The sequence below is a fragment of the Gymnoscopelus microlampas genome (genome assembly GCF_963454915.1).
Source record: "Gymnoscopelus microlampas genome assembly, chromosome: 5".
Classification (NCBI taxonomy): domain Eukaryota; kingdom Metazoa; phylum Chordata; class Actinopteri; order Myctophiformes; family Myctophidae; genus Gymnoscopelus; species Gymnoscopelus microlampas.
In genome coordinates, this window is record NC_139942.1 from 16,382,152 (window position 1) to 16,407,152 (window position 25,001).

A 25,001-nucleotide genomic window follows, 5' to 3' on the forward strand; every position below is an offset into this window, starting at 1 on the left:
GTAATGTGTTAATGGTAACAAAGCAGCCCACCACCACCAGGGTTTAGAACATAGAACAAAACTTAAATTTACTTCAATAAAAACAACTTTGACAGAAAAATGAAATAAAACATCTAATTTGGTCAGCTGTTGCACCTTGACCTCTCACCATGACACAAGGGTTAATAAGCAAAACATTGTACATCCCATCTTAAGACCTGACTCAGATGAGATCATTATTTCATATTCACTCATATATTCATTAATGAGGGAATACAACATTGTTGCACTGAAGATACTGATTGTCTGTTTACTGTATATGCATTTCATAATATATGCATTTATAAATACAGGGTGTCATATTCATATGTTTTATATTCATCGTATAGGAATTAAGACATGTTTGAATTAAACTAAGATTGCAAATGAATGCATCAACAAGTGGATGCTCTTCGTTCTCTTGTAACAGAAAGTCAACAGTTTCTAGACGGTTGCATGGATAGACCATGTCTGGGGAAGGAGGGGAGGGGTGGAGCATGTATAAGTATGTTGGGTTGTGATTGGTGGAGAGATGGTTGTATCGTTCTCTTTGTCCAATCATTCAAAGCAGTTACTGGTTCCACCCCAGGCTCTCTAGTATAAGAAGAGTTTGTACTTGTAATTTCTCCACAACTCCTCCAGGATATCAATCATTTCTGATCAGAATTGACTGTGGACTCCAGAATTCATTCGAAGATGAGCTCTCTCAACCCAACCAGGGACAGTTCTGCTGAAAAGGAAGGACCCACAGAAAATGGTATGTTACTTTATCTACCGCCTTTAGTTCTTTTATTACTTTACTTTTCAAGTTTTAAATTAAGCAGTCTCACTACTTTTCTCAATCTTATACTTTGTGTCTCAATCTAATACTTTGTGTCTAAGAGTTATACTTTGTGTTTAATTCGAATTTGACCGGTAGCTTTGCTGTAGATTATTTCTGCTCTTCATTGCTGCTTTTTGTACTTGCTTGTGGCTTGTTTATATTACCATGGTTGGCTGGTGGTTAACTTCCAATTTTCTAGGGAACAGCTTAATGCAATTAAGTTGTACATTTGTACTCTATTCCCACCTCTCAACCATATTGCCATTGTTTTTCTGCAATCCAGTGTTGAACCATCAGTCTGGCTTACCTGTGCTACCAGCAGTGAATGAACAAAGAAGCGTGGCTAAACCAAAACGACACTCCTGTGATCAGTGTGGACAACACTTCAGTTACATGTCCAACCTTAAAAGACATCAGAGAATTCACACTGGAGGGAAACCCTATGGATGTGATCAGTGCGGACAACACTTCTCTGTGATGTCCAGCCTTAAAACACACAAGAGAATTCACACTGGAGAGAAACCCTATGGCTGTGATCAGTGTGGAAAAAACTTCTCTCAAATGGCCAACCTTAAAACACACCATAGAATTCACACCGGAGAGAAACCCTATGGCTGTGACCAGTGTGGAAAACACTTCTCTGATATGGTACACCTTAAAAGACACCAAACAATTCACACTGGGGAGAAACCTTATGGATGTGACCAGTGTGGAAAACACTTCTCACTAATGGGCAACCTTAAAACACACCAGAGAATGCACACCGGAGAGAAACCCTATGGATGTGATCAGTGTGGACAACACTTCTCTCAAATGGCACACCTTAAAAGACACCAAACAATTCACACTGGGGAGAAACCTTATGGATGTGACCAGTGTGGAAAACACTTCTCACTAATGGGCAACCTTAAAACACACCAGAGAATTCACACTGGGGAGAAACCCTATGGATGTGACCAGTGTGGACAACAGTTCGCTGAGATGTCCACCCTTAAACAACACCAGCGAATTCACACTGGGGAGAAACCCTATGGATGTGACCAGTGTGGGAAACACTTCTCTGTGATGTCCACCCTCAAAAAACACCAGAGAGTGCACACGGCAGAATAAACTTACATTACAAACAAGTAATGATTAGAAAATCCCAGGTAAGGTGGTATCTGGTGTTGAAGCCAGTTAGTACAAATTGCTTTATATATGTATGCCTTTTGACTTCTTGTATATTCCTGATTGATATTATATATACCATACCTAACTTAAATAGGTTTAGCTTAGATGCTTTTGTAACTGTACTTATTGGCCATTGTTTCCTTATATAATGGCATTTTAACTTCATTTCACCTAGTTGTTATATTGCATTGTTGTGTTATCACTGTCTTTGCTGTACATGTCCCATCAATATTTCACTTATTGTACCAATTGAATGAAGAATATTCGATTTTATTGCATACTGTACTCATTGACATGGTTGAATCCTGTTGACACTGTACATGTATTCATCGGTTCTACGTACCATACGCATTGGCTAGAGATAGGTTCATATATTGAAACTAACAAAGCAATTAATGTCATTATGTATGTATGTATGTATGTATGTATGTATGTATGTATGTATGTATGTATGTATGTATGGTCTATATTTTTTACTATTTAGAATAATACTTTACTTGAACAATTGAACAATTGAATGATTACTATTATACATTCATAAACATTTCATCACATTTAGAGTCCCTCAGTTGTGGAGCTCGCTAGATGCATCTCCTTCCCAATATTTAAGAAACATCTAAAACAATATCTAATTTCTTCCTTACTATAGTCCATTGATTTAGTCATATTTACAAAATTGTTTATTCTTTTTTTTGTTTTGTTTGTCTTTTTCTTCTTTTGAGCAGTTTTTGTGTTTTTATTTCTTTATTTGCACTACTGCTCCCCTTGGAAACTTGTATTTTTTGTTTTTTGTTTTTTGTATTGTTCTTATTGAACTTTTAATCCAGTTGTTTTAATGAACTCTCCCATGAAGGAAAGGATTCCAAATAAGCCATCCGGCTTCTTCCTTTCCTCGCACAGCAATTTGTCTTTCAATATGTATTGTTTCTATATTTGTTATAAAAATATGCTAATAAACTAAACTAAACTACTACTACTACTAGTATACTGTGACTACTTCTAAACTATAACAATGGACCATCTATACACTCACAATTGACTATTGGCTGTGTCTTTTGACTTGTTTGAAATAAACTTTTAAAGTCAAGAGTTGGTTTCAGGTCCTTTCTATGTTAGATACTCACTATGGGATAACAGCGCCCCTGGCGATGCACAGAGCTACATACAATACACTCCCGGGACCAATCCTATTGGCTGCGAGGGTATGACACCTGACCGGTAGACTGGGGGGGTATCAACCTCCGCGTGATGTAGGCAACACCCTCTTACAGCACTCTGAACTTGAATGCGCACGGCTGTAGACATAAAACAGTGATAAGATTTTATATCGAACTGAAAAAACAGCTTTAACCCACAGCGGAGATCTTCTGTATCTCCCACGGGCTTTTTCTTTTCTTAATCTTCAGATTATTCCCGGCACACCATCCCCCGCTGCTGCTGCTGTGTCCGGCGCCAGACGCAGCATGCTAGCAGCGTCCCCTCTTCCTCCTCCCCGTCTCTCTCAGCCTCCCAAACCGCCACGAGGAGCGGCAATTGGGGCGCGTCGCCAGAGAACAGCGTCTACTCTGACGACAGGGCCGACGACATGGACGAGGGGGAGAAGAAGACTCCAGGGAGGTCGCCATGTCGTACACCGTGCAGGACGACCTCCAGGGATCCTCTCGAGGAAGAGCTCGAGTCTGTTTCGGCGGTTTTCGAGAGGGCCATCGCCAGATGTGGCCTCAAGCAGCCGATGGAGGATCGACAGGTCTCCTCCGCTGCTCCCATACCGGGTTTCCAAGCCCTGGCTCCCCAGCAGTCTCGCCCGACCAGGTCCAGGTAACTCCCCGCCGCCGAGGGTTTGAGGGAGTTCCTGCATTTTTCCTGGAAGGAGCGCGCCAACCCCCCCAAGATGGCTTTTGCGATCGACGTGGCGACCGCTGCGGAGTTGGGGATCGTCGACATCCCCCCCATGGATCCCGTGCTGGCTCAGGGCATCGAGGACCAGCGCAAAGGTGCCGTCTTTCTCCGACATAAAGGAGAAGGCTGCCTCCACGGCCCTGAGGAAGGCCTACAAGTCCTCGGGTCTATCTGCCCGCGCGCTTAATGCTGTGGCGCTTCTCCAGGGCTCTGCCAGCGTGCGGCTAGAGCTCAAGAGCAAATGGGGTGAGGACGCAGAGGAACTGGAATTGTTGGTGCAGCTCATGATCCTCTGCACCTGTCACGCCACGATGTGGACGGTTTTGTTTTAAAATATATATTTAATTGTTCCCTAAACTCTAAGTAAATAACTTAGAAACTTAGTAGCAGTGAAATATGTAGCTCAGTATAATTTAATCTAGAAAATTAACATGAATTTCAGGAGTTTTGGAAGAAATCATCTAGACCGTTAACTGTATTCTGTGAAATTAGGAGGTTTAATGCAAAAAAAGGCAAATTGTCTTTATTAATTGGGGATTATAATTGAAAATGTAGGTAAGTGGACACATATTCTTCCAAGAACATTGATTGATTTGTTTAAATATCTGACATTTATCCAAAGTTAAAACTTTACAGTTTTTGTCCGTAACATAGTTGACCAAATAATGAGTTAACATCTGTTTTTTAAATAAATATCTGAAATCAGTTATGCCTGAGCTTGGCAATTACTGAAAACAATCTCTCAGGAATACTCTGTAAAGGAAAAATAATAATATTTTGGAAAAACATATCCCCCCCCCCCCCAGAAAATGTTAAACTCAAAAAGTCCTGCAATTATATATTGACCCATATATATACAGTATAATATACTGTATATACTGGCCTGGCATATATAACCATACACTCTGTAGGCTATATGGTTAATGTGGTTGTAGGATCCCTCACTATGAGGGAGCACTTTAAACATACATCAGCTATTTGAAAATAGCACATCTACAAGCTCACAACGCGTCACATCGCGACGCGTTGTGAGCTTGTAGATCTGCTATTTTCAAATGCAATTGTGACGGTGGCCAGGTTGTCACATGTGACTTGCCACTTCTTTCTAGAATGCTGGCACTCTTTACTCTTTCTCAATAAATAAATAAATAACAATACACATTAAACTCACAATAATAAATATCAGTTGCACAATAAAGTGCGGGGTGCGTAATTACTGTGAGAATAATAATGATTGTCAAATACTGCAAGACTACGCCACCCTTTTGTTTAAGAGGTAGGGTCCTCTGTAACACTTTCTTAGGCTATTCACAGGTTCGAGTTTACCCAGGTAAGTATAACACTTTTGAATGAGAACAACACTTTATAAAATATCCCTCGGAGAAAACTGGACGGAAACAGGTTTGTATAAAAAGGTAATTAATTTTATTGTCCTAATACAACGGCATCTATAAGCCATAAAACAATGAAAAGCATAAACAAAAATATAACACTAAACACTAAAACCCTCAACCTCCTATGGCGCCCGCTAACTAACTAAAATACACAATCACAGGAACTCAACAACAAGGCTTAAAACACAGGGCTTGTGCAAATTTAGCAAATAAATATAAATCTAGCATAAAGTGCCTACTTCTACTGAACCAGTAAAGTGACAGGTGCTGATTTAAAGTGCTAAATACTCATCACGGTTTGAATGCAAAAGGTGGGGAATGTCCTTATATGGGTGTAATGGATCGGGGGTTTAGGCCAGGAATCTCTGCCTCTTCAGTTCTTCGTATGCGCTGCCTGCAATTATAGAAACTAGAACCAGTTCATCTGTTCAATGTAACTTCACATGGGAGGTTTAGGACCGTGGTTTTATAAAGGTAACGTTGCATAGGAAGGTACTTACACGCACGCCAGACTTAACGTCTGGCTATGAGTGTGTAGAGCGCGCAACGTTATCGCCACTGGCCGTCTCCTCTGCTCCTTGGTTCGGTTCGTCTCCTTTTCCTCCCCGTCGCTCTCGTCTACCGCTGCGGCTTTTTGTCACTGGAAGCGGGCACGTCTCAGCTCACCGTCCGCTGCTTGTGGCTTGGTGCGTCTCGCTGTATCCTTGTTCTCCACCTTTGCTCCGTGGCTCTCCTATACCTGTGCACAACCTGCTCCCTCGGCTGTCACCTTCACACTGCCCTGTGTGCCTGTCTCTCTGCTGTCCAAATGCCCGCGCCCACTTTTGAACAGTGTGGACCACACCCTATCCTACTCCCATTCGCTCTGCCAACAGCGTGACCTGGGGACATTGGCTGGCTGGAGTCACACGGTCAAAGTCATGCAGCCTATCATGGGGTTCATTGTCAAGTGTCTCAGGGACCGTGGGGAAATATATTGCAAGGTTAAAATGTTCAGTGAGAGATTACATAGGATACATTTAAGATGATGGTTATTTTCAGTGCATTATACAGGTTTTTACACATCAATAAAATAGTACAAAATGTATTTTCATCACTGGTTTTTGACCCTGTCACATCCCCCCCCACTTTTCCGTTGCCAGTCCCTGCAACCCACCCTATTCATGTCCATACCTCTGAGGTGGCTGTCCTAAATTGGCCCTCCCCGAGCGCCGTGGTTCGTCCGGGGCCCTAAGGACGGGGAAATACCCATAGCAATGCGGCTGCGTTGCTTCCACCCGCTCGGGCTGTGCTGCAGGTGTCGGGTTCTCGTGGGGCGACCTGGGGGCTACACACACCTTTAAAGCGTTCCTATGTATGGTCTTTTCTCGCCCCCCCTTCTCGGGTCGAACCCGGTACACCAACCCCGCATCTCCCACCTGCTCCATCACTGCATAAGGCTCAGGGTCCCACCACGTACTTAACTTCCCCTGCCCGTCTCTCTTCCGATTTCGAATCCACACTCTCTCGCCTGGTAATAGAGGTGTAATACCGGCCCTACGGTCATAAACCTGTTTTCTCCTTTTTGCCGTTTCTTCCATCCTCCCCCCTGCGGTCCTATAAGCTGTCGCCATTCTCTGCTGGTGGTCCTGTACCCAACCACCCACTCCCATGCGATTTTGCGCTGACTGCACTCCTAATTGAACATCCACAGGGCGCCTCAAATGTCGGCCAAACATCAAATAGGCGGGGGCATAACCCGTAGGGGTGTCACGATTCACTTACCTCACGATTCGATTCAAAATCGATTCCTAGGGTGCCGATTCGATTAAAATTGCGATTCTGCGATTAATTGATATTCGATTCGATTCTGCGATTTATTGCGATTTTCTAGGGTGCCGATTCGATTAAAATTGCGATTCTGCGATTAATTGATATTCGATTCTGCGATTTATTGCGATTTTCTACCCCAAATCACTTTGCTTTAATTATACTAGAACATTTTAATATAATATAAACCATGAAAAGTTGAATCATACACTTCAATGCAGCCAGATCATGTCAGTCAGTCTTTCTGACATTGATTTCAGACAAAGTGCCAGTGAAAAAGGTACTAACTTAAAAAAAAAAAATAAAAAAAAAAAATACATTTTTATTTTTTTTAAATAAAAAAAACGATTTTAATTTTTTGATTCGATTTTTAAAATCGTGGCATTAAGAATCGCGATTTATTCATGAATCGATTTTTTTTGACAGGCCTAATAACCCGTAGCACTATGAATCGTGTTATTATACGCATGAACTAACTCGGGTAAGTGCTCATTCCATCTCCCCTGTTTATCAGTGTCTAGCGATCGTAACATGTTCAGTAGCGTCTGATTAAATCGTTCTACTCCACCGTTCCCAGCCGGATGGTACGGAGTGGTGCGACTCTTTGCAATACCATAGGTCTGACATAAATGGTGCATTAACTCGGACTCAAAGTTAGGGCCTCGGTCCGAATGGAACCGGGCCGGACAGCCAAACGGCTGGATAATGTGTGTCCATAACGCGCGGACAGTGGTCTGCGCAGTCTGGTCACGGGTGGCAATAGCCCAACTATAACGGGTGAATAAGTCAGTAGCTACCAGAATGTTTTGCCACGCATCAGCAGGCCTACCTAATGTGAGGAAATCAATAGCTATCACTTCTAGTGGATACGAGACTTCAAAGGGTTGTAAGGGGGCCCGAGGCTCTGACCTGTTCCTCTGCAGGCTGCAGGCGACACAACCCTGTTGTAGCTGACGCACCGCTCCCTCCATGCCTGGCCAATAGAACCGACGTCGCAGCTGGGCCAAGGTCCTCTCCAACCCAGCATGCGCCGCGGCCGTGTGGATTCCTCTCCACACCTCCTCTCTGCGTGAACCTGGACAAATGATCTGTGAGTATTGTTCTTTGGTATAGGGATCGGTCACTTTCCTATATAACACATGATTGCGTACGGTTAGTTTGTTCCATTGGCGTAACAGTTGCCGCGCTCCTCGAGTCCAATTCTTCCTTTCCATCATATTAGGAGCTCTCCCCCGTTCCACACACCTCTTCACCACCTGCACATCTGGATCCCGATCCTGCGTCTCTCTCCACTCATCCTCCCGTGCTGCAGGCGTCAATTGTACAGCCGCCACGTCTACAGGCTGTACTGGGAACCGCGATAGGGCATCAGCGTTGGCGTTGTTTTTGCCCGGTCGATATTTTATGTCAAACGTGAACGACGCAAGTTGAGCAGCCCACCGTTGCTCCACAGCTCCCAATCTAGCCGTTTGGAGATGCGCAACAGGGTTATTATCCGTGAATATAGTGAACCGAGCGCCAGTGAGGTAATCTTTAAACTTCTCGGTCACGGCCCATTTAAGGGCCAAAAGCTCCAATTTGAATGAGCTATAATTCGCGTCATTTTGCTCAGTCGGGTGGAGACTACGGCTCGCATGAGCGATTACACGTTCGTTACCGTCTTGGACCTGGGCTAGAACCGCTCCCAACCCACGGCCACTCGCATCAGTGTAAACCACAAAAGGCTGCGTATAATCGGCATAAGCTAACACCGGGGCTTGCGTAAGGGCACTCTTTAACGCATCAAACGCCCGCTGGCACTCCGAAGTCCACTCAACCTTACACTGGTGGGATTTTACGTCATTTGGGATTCCTATCAATAAGTTGTTTAGTGGCCGTGCTATAGCAGCAAAAGAAGACACGAAACGCCTATAGAGCGTCGCAGTTCCCGCCCACTTCCAGTTGCCGGAAGTAAATACTCAATGCATTTTTCCCATTGACTTTTCCGAAAATATTTATATAAATTAATTTAAGCCAAGAATCAAGTTATCCAGGATGCTGGTGAATCATGACCATAAAACGTTTGATTCTGTGAAAAACCTTTTTTGAAAACGGCAAAACAAAGGGTATTTATTAAACATATATCATATCGTTAAATATAAAATTTTAAAAAATCACAGAAAAAAAGGTTTTATGGTCATGATTCACCAGCATCCTGGATGGCTTGATTCTAGGCTTAAATTCATTGATATAAATATTTTTGGAAAAGTCAATGGGAAAAATGCATTGAGTATTTACTTCCGGCACCCGGATTCTGTGCAACTGCGACGCTCTATAGTAGCCCGCTAGACCTAGAAACGCGCGGACCTCTCGGACCGTTGAGGGTGGTGTCCAGTCCCGCACCGCCACCACTTTCTCCGGATCGGGCCGCACTCCCTCCTTGTCCACTACATGGCCCAGGAATTGCACTTCTCTCCGCAGAAGTTTACACTTATCTAACCGCAGCTTCAGTCCATGTCTCCACAGGCGTTGGAAGACGAGCTCGAGGTGCTGTAGATGAGAGGAGAAGTCAGGTGAATACACTATAATGTCATCAAGATATACCAGCAAGGATTCTGTCACCTGACCACTCAGACACTGCTGCATCAGCCTCTGGAAAGTCGCGGGCGCATTACAAAGCCCGAAAGGCATGCGCTGAAACTCGAACAGCCCCAGGGGGGTCGTAAAGGCGGTCTTCTCCCGGTCCCGGGGGTCCATTCCCACTTGCCAATACCCACTGGCCAGGTCCAACGTGGAGAACCATTGCGCCTTCGTCAGGCTGGTGAGCGTCTCTTCTATTCTGGGTAGGGGGAAGGCGTCCTTGTGCGTCACGGCGTTAAGCTTCCTGTAGTCGACGCAGAACCTCCAGCTGCCATCTTTCTTCTTAACCAGTACGATAGGTGCCGCCCACGGACTGCAACTCTCCTTGATGACTCCCTTCTCCAACATCTCATTCAGCAGGGTCTTCATCTCCCGGTACATGGAGGGCGGCAGCGGCCGGTGTCGCTCTCGTATGGGTGCCGCGTCTCCGGTCGGTATCTGGTGTTGCACGACGTCCGTCCGTCCGAAATCCTCGTCATGGATGGCGAACACCTTCTTCCACTTACACAACATCTCGTGTAACTCTCTCCTCTGTGCCTCCGGCAGGTCATCACGCTCCGTCAACACTTCCATCTCTTCGGGCAGGGTCTTCAGTGGTCCATCATCTTCCACACTGATTACGGCCACTTCCACCTCTCCGTCAGTCCCCAGGGACAGGCTCAGGTCCCTGCCGCCTCGGACGTCCGCTTCTTCCACCGGGTACAGCCTCCCCAGCTTCTGGTGGCGGTCCAGGACCAGACTATATGCGTGTGGGTTACACACTCGTATGGGAACACGTCCGTGGCGCACCGTGACGAGGGCACGGGCCACTCCCAAATCCTTTCCATCTGGCAAGGCTTCCATCAAGGCCTCGTAGTCCGCTCCATTTGGTCCTCTCCAAGCGCGGCCCCAGATCATCACTTCACTCTGCGCGGGGATTCGAATCTTCCGCCGGCCGACCGGCCACACATAACCTATAGACCCATCTTCGTTCGTCACTGCCTCCACCCTCCTACAGGTGGCGAATGCGTCCTTCCACAGCGTCCTTCCCTGCTGACATGGAAACACAGGCCTCCCAGGCCATTTAAAGAGGGCATGCCATACAGCGTTTACGACATTCATCCCAATGATCAGCGGTTGAGTACAATGTTCATCTTTCACGATTACAACTGCCCTCCCTGGTATCTTCATTCCCTCCAGTTCTAGGTCCAATATGGCATAGCCAGTGTACGGTAAGTCAAGACCATTAGCGGCGCGTAATTTAAAAACAAGGGGCCCATTTCCCAACGTCAGGTGTGAGAATTTTTCCTCGAATAAGCTCTGCTGCATTAATGTGACCTTTGACCCAGTATCCAGTAACCCCCTTAAGTGGACCCCGCCCATAGTGATCCCAATAGTCGGACAGTCCCCAATAAACACTTCATTAGCCCTTGATCTGGCGAGTGCGCGCTGCACCCCTGTCTCCCGGACCTCGGCGACAGGGCGCACTAGTTTAAATGATTGGTGTCGGATTTACAAAATCTAGCAATGTGCCCGGACTGCCTACAAATCCTACAGTTCGGCCTACCTCCCTCATCCCACTCGTTGCGTTGGTAAGGCTCCCGGCGTCGTTCAGATGGGGGCGAAACGCGAGGTCGTGTATCGGTGGTGTTGGGTCGAAGGAGCGGTCGGATCTCCTTCATGAGCTCCTGCGTAAACCCCTGCATTTGCGATTTAACATCTTCCATGATCTCCTGTTTCAGTTTCTCTCTCCATTCAGGTTCCTGTGAGGTGGTTGGGATAGAGACAGGTTTAACAGCATGGCACAAGATTTCAGCAGCCCCTTCTCTTCTATGTTCAGTGTCTAGTAGGAAGGCCTCGTCTTTTAGGGCGGCGAAGTCTTCTGTGGGGTTTCGACGGGCATATATTCTCAAGGCTTGACCCAGAGGGCCTTCAGACAGCCCTACAAGTAACTGCTCTCGCAGAATGGCATCGGAGGGAGCGGTGTCTGGGTCGAGCCGCCGCAGCCCGCAGAACAACTCTCTAAGCCTCAAAATATAAGCCTGCACACTTTCGCCTGCGCGTTGCGCACAGCCATAGAACAAGGCACGAGCCTGGGAAGCAGAAATGGATGATTTATATAAAGTGTCTAAACATTTAAAGACTTTGGCCACTGTATTTCGATCTTCCTTATCAATTACGCTAATTTGTCGCTTAGCTTCCTCAGTAAGGGTTTGTACTACAAAAGCAACTTTTTTCTCCTCTGTTAAATCCTGAGTGCCCAATAATCCTTTAATCTGTTCTCTCCATTCTCTGTATTTCTCCTCACCCTCTATGCCCGAAAACTTAGGTAACCACGGTGCCCCTGGGTACACTGGCATCATCATCATTTCTTTCTTTGTTCAACCAACAAAACACAAAGCAGCAAAACAGCAAAATTTCAATACAGTTTCTCTCAGGGATTTTTTTGTGTTGTTCTCTACCCAGTCCTGCCGCGCTACGCCAAATATGTGACGGTGGCCAGGTTGTCACATGTGACTTGCCACTTCTTTCTAGAATGCTGGCACTCTTTACTCTTTCTCAATAAATAAATCAATAACAATACACATTAAACTCACAATAATAAAATATCAGTTGCACAATAAAGTGCGGGGTGCGTAATTACTGTGAGAATAATAATGATTGTCAAATACTGCAAGACTACGCCACCCTTTTGTTTAAGAGGTAGGGTCCTCTGTAACACTTTCTTAGGCTATTCACAGGTTCGAGTTTACCCAGGTAAGTATAACACTTTTGAATGAGAACAACACTTTATAAAATATCCCTCGGAGAAAACTGGACGGAAACAGGTTTGTATAAAAAGGTAATTCATTTTATTGTCCTAATACAACGGCATCTATAAGCCATAAAACAATGAAAAGCATAAACAAAAATATAACACTAAACACTAAAACCCTCAACCTCCTATGGCGCCCGCTAACTAACTAAAATACACAATCACAGGAACTCAACAACAAGGCTTAAAACACAGGGCTTGTGCAAATTTAGCAAATAAATATAAATCTAGCATAAAGTGCCTACTTCTACTGAACCAGTAAAGTGACAGGTGCTGATTTAAAGTGCTAAATACTCATCACGGTTTGAATGCAAAAGGTGGGGAATGTCCTTATATGGGTGTAATGGATCGGGGGTTTAGGCCAGGAATCTCTGCCTCTTCAGTTCTTCGTATGCGCTGCCTGCAATTATAGAAACTAGAACCAGTTCATCTGTTCAATGTAACTTCACATGGGAGGTTTAGGACCGTGGTTTTATAAAGGTAACGTTGCATAGGAAGGTACTTACACGCACGCCAGACTTAACGTCTGGCTATGAGTGTGTAGAGCGCGCAACGTTATCGCCACTGGCCGTCTCCTCTGCTCCTTGGTTCGGTTCGTCTCCTTTTCCTCCCCGTCGCTCTCGTCTACCGCTGCAGCTTTTTGTCACTGGAAGCGGGCACGTCTCAGCTCACCGTCCGCTGCTTGTGGCTTGGTGCGTCTCGCTGTATCCTTGTTCTCCACCTTTGCTCCGTGGCTCTCCTATACCTGTGCACAACCTGCTCCCTCGGCTGTCACCTTCACACTGCCCTGTGTGCCTGTCTCTCTGCTGTCCAAATGCCCGCGCCCACTTTTGAACAGTGTGGACCACACCCTATCCTACTCCCATTCGCTCTGCCAACAGCGTGACCTGGGGACATTGGCTGGCTGGAGTCACACGGTCAAAGTCATGCAGCCTATCATGGGGTTCATTGTCAAGTGTCTCAGGGACCGTGGGGAAATATATTGCCAGGTTAAAACGTTCAGTGAGAGATTACATAGGATACATTTAAGATGATGGTTATTTTCAGTGCATTATACAGGTTTGTACGCATCAATAAAATAGTACAAAATTTATTTTCATCACTGGTTTTTGACCCTGTCACAACTGGTACCTATTCCTTTTTAAATGTATTCACTCTAACTGTCCTTCCTACTTGAAACAGTCTCTGGAACCACATACATCACCATACCCGCTTAGACATTCACAACATCCCTATTTTTCTGTTCCCAAAAGAATATTCTCTGCAGCTGGACGCAGGTCATTCCATTACAAAGCCCCATCTGACTGGAACAACCTTCCTCTTTCTCTCAGATCAATTACCTCTCTTGGCCGTTTCAGGACTTCCTTGTATTCACATCTCCAAACTACCTGTTCATGCTTCTAACACTGCTTGTACATACGTTTATTTCTGACTTTGATATAGGTCACATAGTACTGTATTCTCGACTTCTTTGTTTAAAGTGAGTTGGTGAATGGATTGCGTGGGTGGTGGAAGGTGAGCAAGCTAACTGTATCTGTACATGTGTGTATTGTGTATTGTGTATTCTGTATTGTGTACTTGTACTGTATGTAATGCTGTACGTATGTGAATAGGACCCCCTCTAAAATGAGATGCTGCATCTCAAGGGGCTATCCTCTCAATAAATTCTGACCAAATTCTGACCAGTTTCTAGCAAGCGTTAGTTTTTGTGTTTTATCGTAATATGGATTAGTCAGGGGCAAGATTGAACATGGTCCGAAAAATAGCAAAAGTAGCAGATCTACAAGCTCACAACGCAACTGCAACACGATGTGAGCTTGTAGATTGGCAATTTTCACTATTTTCAAAGATTTATTAGAAGTTTAAAAAAAAGGGCTTAAAACTGTCACAGCTAATTTTACAGAATACAGTTTCAGTTAATTTGTTTTTTTTGTAAGGCCTCGTTTGTGTTTTCATTTCAGTTAACTCTAGTTTTTATTTATTTCATTATTTTTAATCAAAGATGCTTAATTTAGGAAGATGGCCCAACCCACGCTTCATCACTAGAGGCAGTCTCCAGTCTCCAGTTCCTTGTTCATCATAATGCTAATCTATTTAGGTGTTGATCAAATGGTATTTTTAGCGGTGCCAGCCGCTCTACTCTTGACTATGTCCGTCCGTATGTCCGTTTGTCCGTTTGTCCGTTATGTCCGTTTGAGCCCGGATGTCCGTTTGAGCACGGGCTTTAAACAGCTATAACTCCAGTTCGCAGCATGCCAGCAAGTCCAAATTTGGTATGTGGACTTACACCACCAATTGGGACGAGCATTGATTGCTGAAGCCCCGCCCCGCCCTATTATAGCGCCACCAGGAGGCCACTGGCTTTAAACAGCGCTTTACACAGCTATAACTCCAGTTCGCAGCATGCCAGCAAGTCCCAATTTGGTATGTGGACTTACACCACCAATAGGGACGAGCATTGATTGCTGAAGCCCCGCCCCCCCCCTATTATAGCGCCACCAGGAGGCCACTGGCTTTACACAGCTATAACTCCAGCTTGCAGCATATGCCACCAAGTCCAACTAATACCACCAATAGGGACCAACTGTAATTACATAAGCCCCGCCCCCTCTGTCTTCCCATTGGCTGGGCTTTAAACAGCCATAACTCCAGTTCACAGCATGCTACTGAGTACAAATTTGGTACGTGGACTCAGACCACCAATAGGGACGAACTGAAATGTTGTAAGCCCCGCCCCCTCTGTCTTCCTATTGGCTGGGCTTTAAACAGCCATAAGTCCACTTTGCAGCATGCTACCAAATACACATTTACCACGTGATCTTAGACCACCAATAGGGACAAGCTTTAATTGCTGAAGCCCCGCCCCCTCTGTATTGTCATTGGCTGGGCTACAAATAGCCATAACTCCAGTTTGCAGCATGCCACCAAGTCCAAATTTGATATGTGGACTTACACCACCAATAGGGACGAGCATTAATTGCTGAAGCCCCGCCCCGCCCTATTATAGCGCCACCAGGAGGCCACTCATCAAAGGCACCGCTTCCTTCACACAGGGTGGGATTTTTTATTTATGAATAATGTTATGTTATGTAATAAACATATGATCGCGTGGCATTCCGTCATTGCCTTTTGTATCCAACCTCAGCCCCACCATGCGCTGGCCATCCATTGAATGAGGTATGACTGTTACGGTAATATCTCATCTCTCATTTAACCTCATCAAACGACAATGCATGTAGAATGTTGTTTACTGCTAAACTAAAGTGAAGCTTGGTTTTCACAGTAAAAATATAATGACAGCGTTCAACAGATAGGCTAGCTGAATCATGTATAAATGATGCAGTATTTCCCCTTTAGTCTTTGATTTACATAAAGTCATGGGACAGTGGTTTGATTTACATAGTCATGGTACAGTGGTTTGAGCTGCTGATCAGAATGGAGCATCACTGTTCCCAGATGTTCACCTGTCCCTCAAAGACTCCTATTAATACACCATGGGACAGATACTGTTCTGATATGTCTGTTTTTTTGTTTGTTTTTTAATCACCCTGTGTGGATTTGGACCCAGAAGTGGGTCACACCATGTTCTGCAGGTTCACAGATACAGAACAACTTTAATGCAGGGCTATTGTGTGTATGTAATATGTTGTGTCTTGAATGTGTGGTGTAGGAAATCTAGTATTCCCATAAGATTATGTTTATCTACCTGGAATGAGATTACTGCTTTGTCAATCCCATTAGAACAAAAGTTAATTTACAACCAACTATATTTGATGTATGTATGACTGAATGTCTATTCACATAATGCACATGTATTCCATATAAACCATGATATTATTTAACCACATTAACCCTAGCATCCATAATTTATTGTGAAAGATCTAGGAATATAGCTGATCTCGCTCACAACGGCGATGTGAGGTGTTCTTCTGAGCTTGTAGCTAGATCGCCTATTTTCGCTATATATTGTACAATGCAATACAGTAGGGTTGAAGTTGTTAATCAACTTAATTTTCTTCTGCCTCGTCCCACTGCGAGTGCGTTAATGACAAACATGCTCGCTTAACATGTTTATCATTTTATCTTTCTTCTATAAACCCATGGCATACATCTTTAGGTGGATGAAGCAATCATCCAATTAGATGAAGTACTGTATCTCTATACACACCAGAGTAAATATGAATGACAAAAAGCTGACTTCATCAACATTTCTTTTTATTTGCTTTCATTTATAAAGGCCATTCATTTTCATAAAAGCCAGTAATCAGAGCATTTCTCTGCAGCCCACACTGTAAGTGTAGACGTTAGTGACACAATGACTTAGTTTTTATTGATTTCTACACAACGGAGACAGTCCATTGAGTGTCATTGGTTTCCTAAAGCTGACCGTACGTAAGAAGCATTGTTTCTGACACTCTGAAAGTATTAATGACAAACAAACAATGACATTACTTCGATTTTTCTTTCTTTCTATGAAGCTATACATTGTCAGAAGCACTGCATGAACGTCTATCTACTTCCCACACTGTGTCCTGGTGATTTCAGTGGGCTGTGTGTTTCCTTCGTGGTTCACCTTGCAGGTGAACACCTCCCCCTGCTCCCAGAGTGCCTTGCTCAGGCTCAGGGTGCTGCTGCGGCCGTAACGGCCGTTCTTCTCCGCCTCCTCTGAGGTCAGGATCCCGGCCGTCACCTCCTTCCCGTCCACCTCCCAGCTCACCTGGGCACCTTGGGGGTCGTAGCCACTGAGCAGGCAGGCCAGGGTGGCTGAGTCCCCAGCAGAGAGCTGCTCAGATGACGGAGGATGCAGAGAGACGGAGGGCCTGACTGATACACCAGCTGTATAGAAAAAAGTCCATCAATTTGATCAATTTCAATTGACTTTGTGTGTCAAACTAGCATAGAATCACATACAGTAATATAAGTGAGAAGAGACAATGAATTCTATCAACTTCGTTTGACTTTGTACGTACAACTATCACACAATCACATACAGTAATAGAGTACAGATAGAAAGAGAATGAATTCAAGTTTGTTTCTTTGTTTGCACAAATAGTTTAAAACAGGGGTCTTCAACAGGGGGTCCGGGACCCCTAGGGGGTCCTCAGAGTTGCTACACGGGGTCCGCCAAATCTCTGTGTGATAGGATCATTGTTTTTTTTACATTAACCACAACGCCTATTTTTGGCAAAGAGGGGACAAAAGAGCAGACCAAGTACAGAGTGAAAGTTTACTAAGTATTGACGGTTTTAAGTTGTTAAATGTCTGAAAATACACATTAACATAAAACCAACATCTATGAAAAGCTTTCATCTGCAACACAATTGTATGTAATATATAGTGGGGGTCCCTGCTTCATCTCTCTCTCAGTTAGGGGGTCCTCGGCCTGAAAAGGTTGAAGACCCCTGGTTTAGAATCATTTGTACGTACAACTAGTATAGAACCATACAACACACAGACACTGTGACTGAAGTTCGTTATTAGTACACAGAACTAAGACATTTAGAGCATAATGTTGAACAGATACAGTTTCAATTCAATATGTTATCTATCTACTGTAACACATGCATCTACTGCACAGGACTGTAATTCTGCTATATAATAACAGACCAGTAAATAGTACAAAATAAAGAGCCAGTCAATTATATTAACTATACAACTTTAGTAGATTAGAGCCAGAGAAAGACTACAGTATCTAGTTAACGTTGTTGGCTTTGTAATACTTTACTACTTACTGAGCAGGTTATTACTGATTAATTACTTAACTCATAATATTTGAATCTCAAACTGTTTTAGAATTGTAGGCTATAGATTATGGATTGTATATTAAATTAAGTAATGTAAGAAATGCAATACAACTATGTCCTTAATTATGATACTATTCAACTAAGTTACAAAAATAATAACCTAACCCTTGTTAATGAAAAAAAAATAGAATTATATATATACACATACATATAGTATAGTAAGACAGCAAGTCATGAATTTCATCCCAATTTTATTCACAAACAATATGTTAATAGAATAACTTTTGGAACAATTTCCTTTAGTCACACTTTTAGAACAAATCCTAACACAGGTCCCATCAAGAAACTATGAAGTTAAATGGAACAAAGTAAATCAGCACTTACTTTTGATGATGAGTCTGGTGCCTCCACCGAAAGTCCACCACAGTGATCCATTCTGGTTAAACCATCGTACAAAAACCTCCTTTCCACATGAATGACTTCACTCACTCACAATGTAGTGAACGAACAGCCCACAGTACTCTAACAGCACTGGAAATGACTTACTAACACTTAAATAAGGAACCATACCTGTAATTTATATTCGTTATGATCTATTACTTTTTAAATACATATGACTGTTCACACAGTCAGTGAAATACTTCATAATGTAAAAGGTCATGACTCATGTCATTTCTATGTAGCCTATTCATAACACACAGCAAACATACAGAGCTACAGTATAAACACTCCCCAACTTGACCACCAGGATTTCCTTGTGATGTTCATTGAGAATATTGTTCTAATGTTATGATTGTGTTCCAAGATCTAAATAAAAAACTGATCATACATTCAAGGAGCTCAGGCCTCAGCAGCATGTTGTCCATCAATCAGTTAGTTCACAAAACTGCTACTGTTTCATCCATACATCCAAATTCAGTCTCATCCAGGAACACAGACTGGTTAAAACATCACATCACTCTCATTAACAAACCAAATGGGAAACATCTGGGTTCCTGGTCCATTCTCCATCCTGAATAAACGTTCTTATAGCCAGGCAGCTCTAAAGAAGCTGGCTCCAGCCAGGCTATTATAAACAAAATCCATCCATATTGGCTCCTTTAGGTCCAATAACATCCCAAACCTCTGCTGATCCATGCCTGGTGCGTTAGCAAAGAGAACTGGGTCCTGGTTCCTTGTACAGTAAGTAACGTTGGTAAATCCAGTGTAGAATCCAATCCAAGGTTCAGATATACACCTTTCCTTCAGCTCTCCATCAAAATGATCAGCCTTGTTGTACCCGTTGCGATTGCTCTTAAAAAGGTTGGTTGTGATGTCAACTGTCAAACAGGCTGTTACGTTCCCCCTTGTTGAGTTCAAGTCACTTCTTCTTTTATTGAGGGAGGTTTTTGTACGACTCTGTATCACTGTGTGAACACATCTGCTGGGCTATTGTGATAACTCTGACAGTAGTAAACACCTTTGTCTTCAGCCTGGACTCCACTGATGGTTAGGGTGAAGCCAGTCCCAGATCCACTACCAGTAAACCTGGATGGAGTCCCTGACTGACGTTGGCTTGTTTGATAAAAGAGGAGTTTAGGAGCTTCTCCAGGTTTTTGTTGGTACCAGGACAAACAAGGTGGGTTGCAAGGAGGAGTCGTACTCGTTCTGCATGCTAGACTCACTGAGTCTCCTACATTAACAGATTTCACTGAAGGAGTCTGAGTCACAGTAACCTGGCCCCATGTTTCTGCAAACAAACAAACAAACAAACACATATATAAGCACACAGTATGAAAATGTCTTCTAGCTAAAGCCAAACCAGTTAGATCAGGGTAGGAGATTTTTAAATGTGTCAGCGTACCTTGAATGCAGACAGCACATGTGAAGATGAAGATGATGGTTAAAGACATGATTTTGATTGTCACAAAGTACAAGCTTCGGTCATGAAGGACTCAACTTGCAGAACTATAAACCCTCCCTGAGCACTGAAGTGTGTCCTTCAAACATAAAGTATCCTCTCTATTCAAATCGTCTTCCCGAAGAACCTCATCTGCTATTACCTCCATTACTACTAGCTGACTTTAATAGTCTTTGAGAAAACTGTTTGTTACGTGAGGTATATGCTGTTAAATGTATGTAGAAGTAATTCATTTATATTCATCATAGTCACCCATGTAAAGCATCCTTGAGTGTTTAGAAAACTGCTACATAACTTCCCTGCATGTGTTAGTAGCCTTTGTTACAACACCTACAGTATAGCACTTCAGTGATACCCTCTCTCTCCATCTGTCCACCCATCTTTCTATGTATCAGTCTGATAATGTGGGATTACATTTATTGTGTTTTTCCAATATATTATCAATGTTATGAGAAGTCCCAAAACCCATTTCAAAACCCCAAGGTTTTGAAATGAATTGCATCAAGTCTATTGGTTTCTAAAAATTAAGAAAAAATTAAGATTAAGAACTTCCATTTCAATTTAATTAGACAACATATTTTATCTTTCAGTCAAAGACATAGGTGTAAGGTTGCTGGCAGCTGAACCACGTCCCACATAGTAATGGAGGTAATAGCAGTTGAGTTTCTTCAGGAAGATGTTTTGCATAGAGGAGACTTTATGTTTGAAGGACATACTTCAGTGATCAGGGAGAGTTTATAGTCCTGCAAGTTGAATCCTTCATGACTGAAGCGTGTTCTTCGTAACAATATATAACTCCCAAAAATGTATTTGACCAGCATCTTCATCTTGACATGTGTTATCTATATTCAAGGTAAGATTAACACATTCATAAATCTCCTAACCCGAATCCGATATAAATGTTGTTTTTAACTAGCTGGTTTTGTGATCTCAAACATTCTATGAATCTATTATTAAATCAAAATGATCTTGATATAATTCCATCAGATTCAACACTGTTTGGATTACTGACATAAAAAAATCAATTCAAGATAAAGGATATCATGCTTAAAACTTAATATGCGACTGGAATATACTGTCTGATTAAATATTTTGTTTGTTTGCAGGAACATGGAGCCAGGTCAGTGTGACTCAGACTCCTTCAGTGAAATCTGTTCATGTAGGAGACTCAGTGAGTCTAGCATGCAGACCAAGTAGTGCTCCTTACGGCAGTAGGCTACTCCTTATTTGTCCTGGTACCAACAAAAGTCTGGAGAAGCTCCCAAACTCCTCATTCATAGCACAAGGACCCTTCAGTCAGGAACTCCATCCAGGTTTAGTGGTAGTGGATCTGGGACTGACTTCACCCTGACCATCAGTGGACAAAGGTGTTTACTACTGTCAGAGTTATCACAATAACCCACTGTTCACACAGTGAAACTGAGTAGTACAAAAACCTCCCTCAATAAAAGAGGAAGTGACTTGAACAACTCAATGAAACCTGTCATAATCAACATAATTATGACGAAACATTCATATGATAGTACATGAAGGACTCAATGGACTCATAATCAAGATAACTGAATGTTAAATAAGTTAAGAAATTACTAACATAATCTTGATAACGTGTTTTGATTATCTTGATCTTGCAATAAATATTTGAATATAATAATATAATGATACATAAAATAATACCAAATAATATGGTAACACTTTTTTATTTGAATAGCCCTTATTATGTTATACAACTGTTTTTTTTTTAACTTTTCTTTAATAAACAACATCTCAATTTTAACAAATTCCTTAATATTTATCATATGTACATCAAGTTTCATTACAGGTTCATTCTGAACCTGTACCTATTTGGAGAACTTTGGGAACCTTGTTTAGTTACATTGTGGAACCAATCTCTTGCTCTGTTTATGACCCATACCTCTTATTCTACTCTGTACAATGTCATGTTAGAAACAGAGCATGACATTTTTCCATGCAGACCCTCCAATGTCCTGTGAGTGAGGTACAGAGCAAGGTTATTATAGTGATGATGATGATGTTATTATTATTACTTTTACTTCTACTCACTACACCTCAGAGGCAAATATTGTACTTTTACTCCACTACAATTATTTGAAAACTTTAGTTACAAGTTACTTTTCAGATATAAATTATATTATGAAACATGCATTAACCACTTTAGCCCTATTTTATACGTATAGGCTATTTGAAAATAGCCGATCTACAAGCTCACAACGTGTCGCATCGCGACATGTCAATCTGAAATGTCAATCTGTAGGCCTACATTGAAACTATGGGATAAACAATGAGGCATCTGTTTAAATAACATGCATAATTTACATTCCTAACTGTGGTCAAGAAAGTGTTGCACTACCCCTTTAAGAGGAGTGCATAAAAGGGGCAAACAGCTTTGCGGCCTCCCTTGAGACCCAAAGCCTGCATTTGAGTGTTTGGGGGAAAGGCTTGGAGGCTTGGGGTTATTCAGCCTAATACTGGGTAAGAAAACCTGTGATCAATTTGACAGATAGAAAGTGGATAATCCAAGCTTCCCGTGCAACAGCAATCTTGGTGAGTTTAACATTGTTTAATACATTCAGATAGGACTTTTCTGTTTGGATTAATGGGCTGCCAAGGGTTGGTATTGGAACTCAGGTGCCAGATAACATTATTATAGCATCTGAGTTGCTGGTGGCTGTAGGACTAGGTTAGAGGCCCTGAAGCCTTCGACTATTAGCCCTATTTTCAGCCCCCCTCCCTCTCTCCTATGTAGATCAAGTTTCATTACAGGTTCATTCTGAACCTGTACCTATTTGGAGACCCTTTGTTTAGTTACATTGTGACAGTATATGGTGAACAGGCCCATTGACACATATCTAATTGTAATCAATGACCACATTTGCATGGATATAGGTCATTTTCTAAAGACAGCTAAAGCGATCATTCACAGGACTAAAGGAATGTTGCAGTGCAGGTGTGAAGTGGGTGAGGGAGATATTTCTAAAGCCCTTGTAATTCTAGAGAACACAAGATGTTTGCCAAATAAATGAAGATGCTGTGATGTACAGTGAAGACTATGAACAGAAAAATATAGCAAGCAGTTATTCCTTCACCACACCAGGTTGTGGGAGACCGGGGACAAAAGTAACAGGGGGCAAAAGTAACACACTCAATAATTCTGATCAGAAATAAGCTAGAGGGGTGAGACTTATTGTGCTCAGTAGGGTCCTCTCTCTGCCTATGGAAGGATAGAATGATAATTTCATCTCAGCAGAAGTTTTCAACAAAAAACTGATTTTGAGGTGTAAACGTACATTTTTGAGTGTACAGTATTTTCCTTCTGCTGTCTAAAGATAAGATGTCAGCTAATTTAAACTTAGATGAATTATATCTCTTTGTTATTGTTGGTCACAAATTAACGTCAGCAGCCTATGCTAGTATAGGTGTTTCTAGCTAGAATATGGGATTTTATCATGTTTGCCCCATCGGGGGCAATTGTAACACAATGACCGGGGTCAATTGTAACAATGTGTTTTAAATGCAAGCAGATTTTTTGATTACATACTTTTATGTTAGTAAATGAACATATTTCACTAAATGTCACTACATTTCAAAGTAAAAATACATTTCAATAAAAAATAGACATGCATTTGAAAAAAAAAAATTGAAAAAAATAATAATTCTAATATAAATACAAAATAATTGTAATTATAAAACATTCGTAAGTAAAAATGTTAAATTATAAAAAATACATATTACTTAGTGATGTGCTTTTATTTGAGATAAAGTGTTAATACATATTTTTACAGTGTTACAATTGCCCCCAACCACTGTTACAACTGCCCCCGTCACGGGGGCAATTGTAACACTGTGACTCATTGCATTCAAATTAATTTTTTAGTCTTGTCCTTATTAGTGAAAGCTTAAACATTTTATTATTAATTAGGGAACATATATATGCAGAAGAGAGAACGCTGGAGCAACACGGACAGTTTAGGCCTTTTTATTTATTTCGGTGCAAGTAAAACAGATAGACTGACGTTTCGGTCTTTCGACCTTCCTCAGAGTCATAGGTGTCAGCAAATAGGTAGACAGTTATATACAGAGGTGAGCATGGGCTGTGCTCTCAATAAACCAATGGTGGATGGCCCTCTGTTTAGTGGTAATTACCTAGTACTGCATGTCACAGTCTCAAGGTTGCGTCTATCAGTCGTTATTAGGCTTAGTTCTGGGCATGTGGACCATTTAGCATATTACAAGATATAAAAAGTAGTCTACACATATAATGCTTTGGTAAGGTTGGTTTAAACAGTGTACAAGTAGAAAGAGGGGCCAAGCAAAATTAGGCCAATGCAAAAACACTTTGAATACATTTTTACTAAATTATAATTCACAAAAAAAAAAGAAAAAAAAGGGAACACTAAAGAGTACAGAGCACACAAAAGCAATGTCAGGAAACCTCAGGGACCGTCTATAGAAAGCATGAAAGGCTCAGTTCTTCATTTAGACCATTGGGTTCTAGGGTGTCAAGGTTATGGATCCATAATGCGTCTCTGCGAAGCAGTTTGTTAATTATAATCTCCACCCCGTGATGAGACTGATTTTTTTTCTATTGCCCAGAATTTCAGGGATGCTGGAGAGTCATGATTTGCTTTTGCTGATTTATAATGCCTGGCCATGGCATATTCTGGGTTGTTAGTGCGAATAGCAGTTTTGTGCTCGCCTATACAGAGTTTAAGTGGTCTCTTGGTTTGACCAATATATGCCAGTCCACAGGGACACTTGAGCATATATACCACATGGGTTGAGTTACAATTTATAAATGAGGATATTTTGTATT

The 25,001-nt window shown here is 42.3% G+C and overlaps 1 gene segment (V, D, J or C); it reads right to left on the minus strand.

Annotated features, from left to right (window-relative positions):
• Window positions 1-17,039: 17,039 nt before the first annotated feature.
• Window positions 17,040-20,162, minus strand: LOC311044959 (Ig lambda-3 chain C region-like). The segment is given in 3 exons: window positions 20,114-20,162; window positions 19,935-19,999; window positions 17,040-17,309 (listed from the first exon to the last, which is right to left on the minus strand).
• Window positions 20,163-25,001: the final 4,839 nt, after the last annotated feature.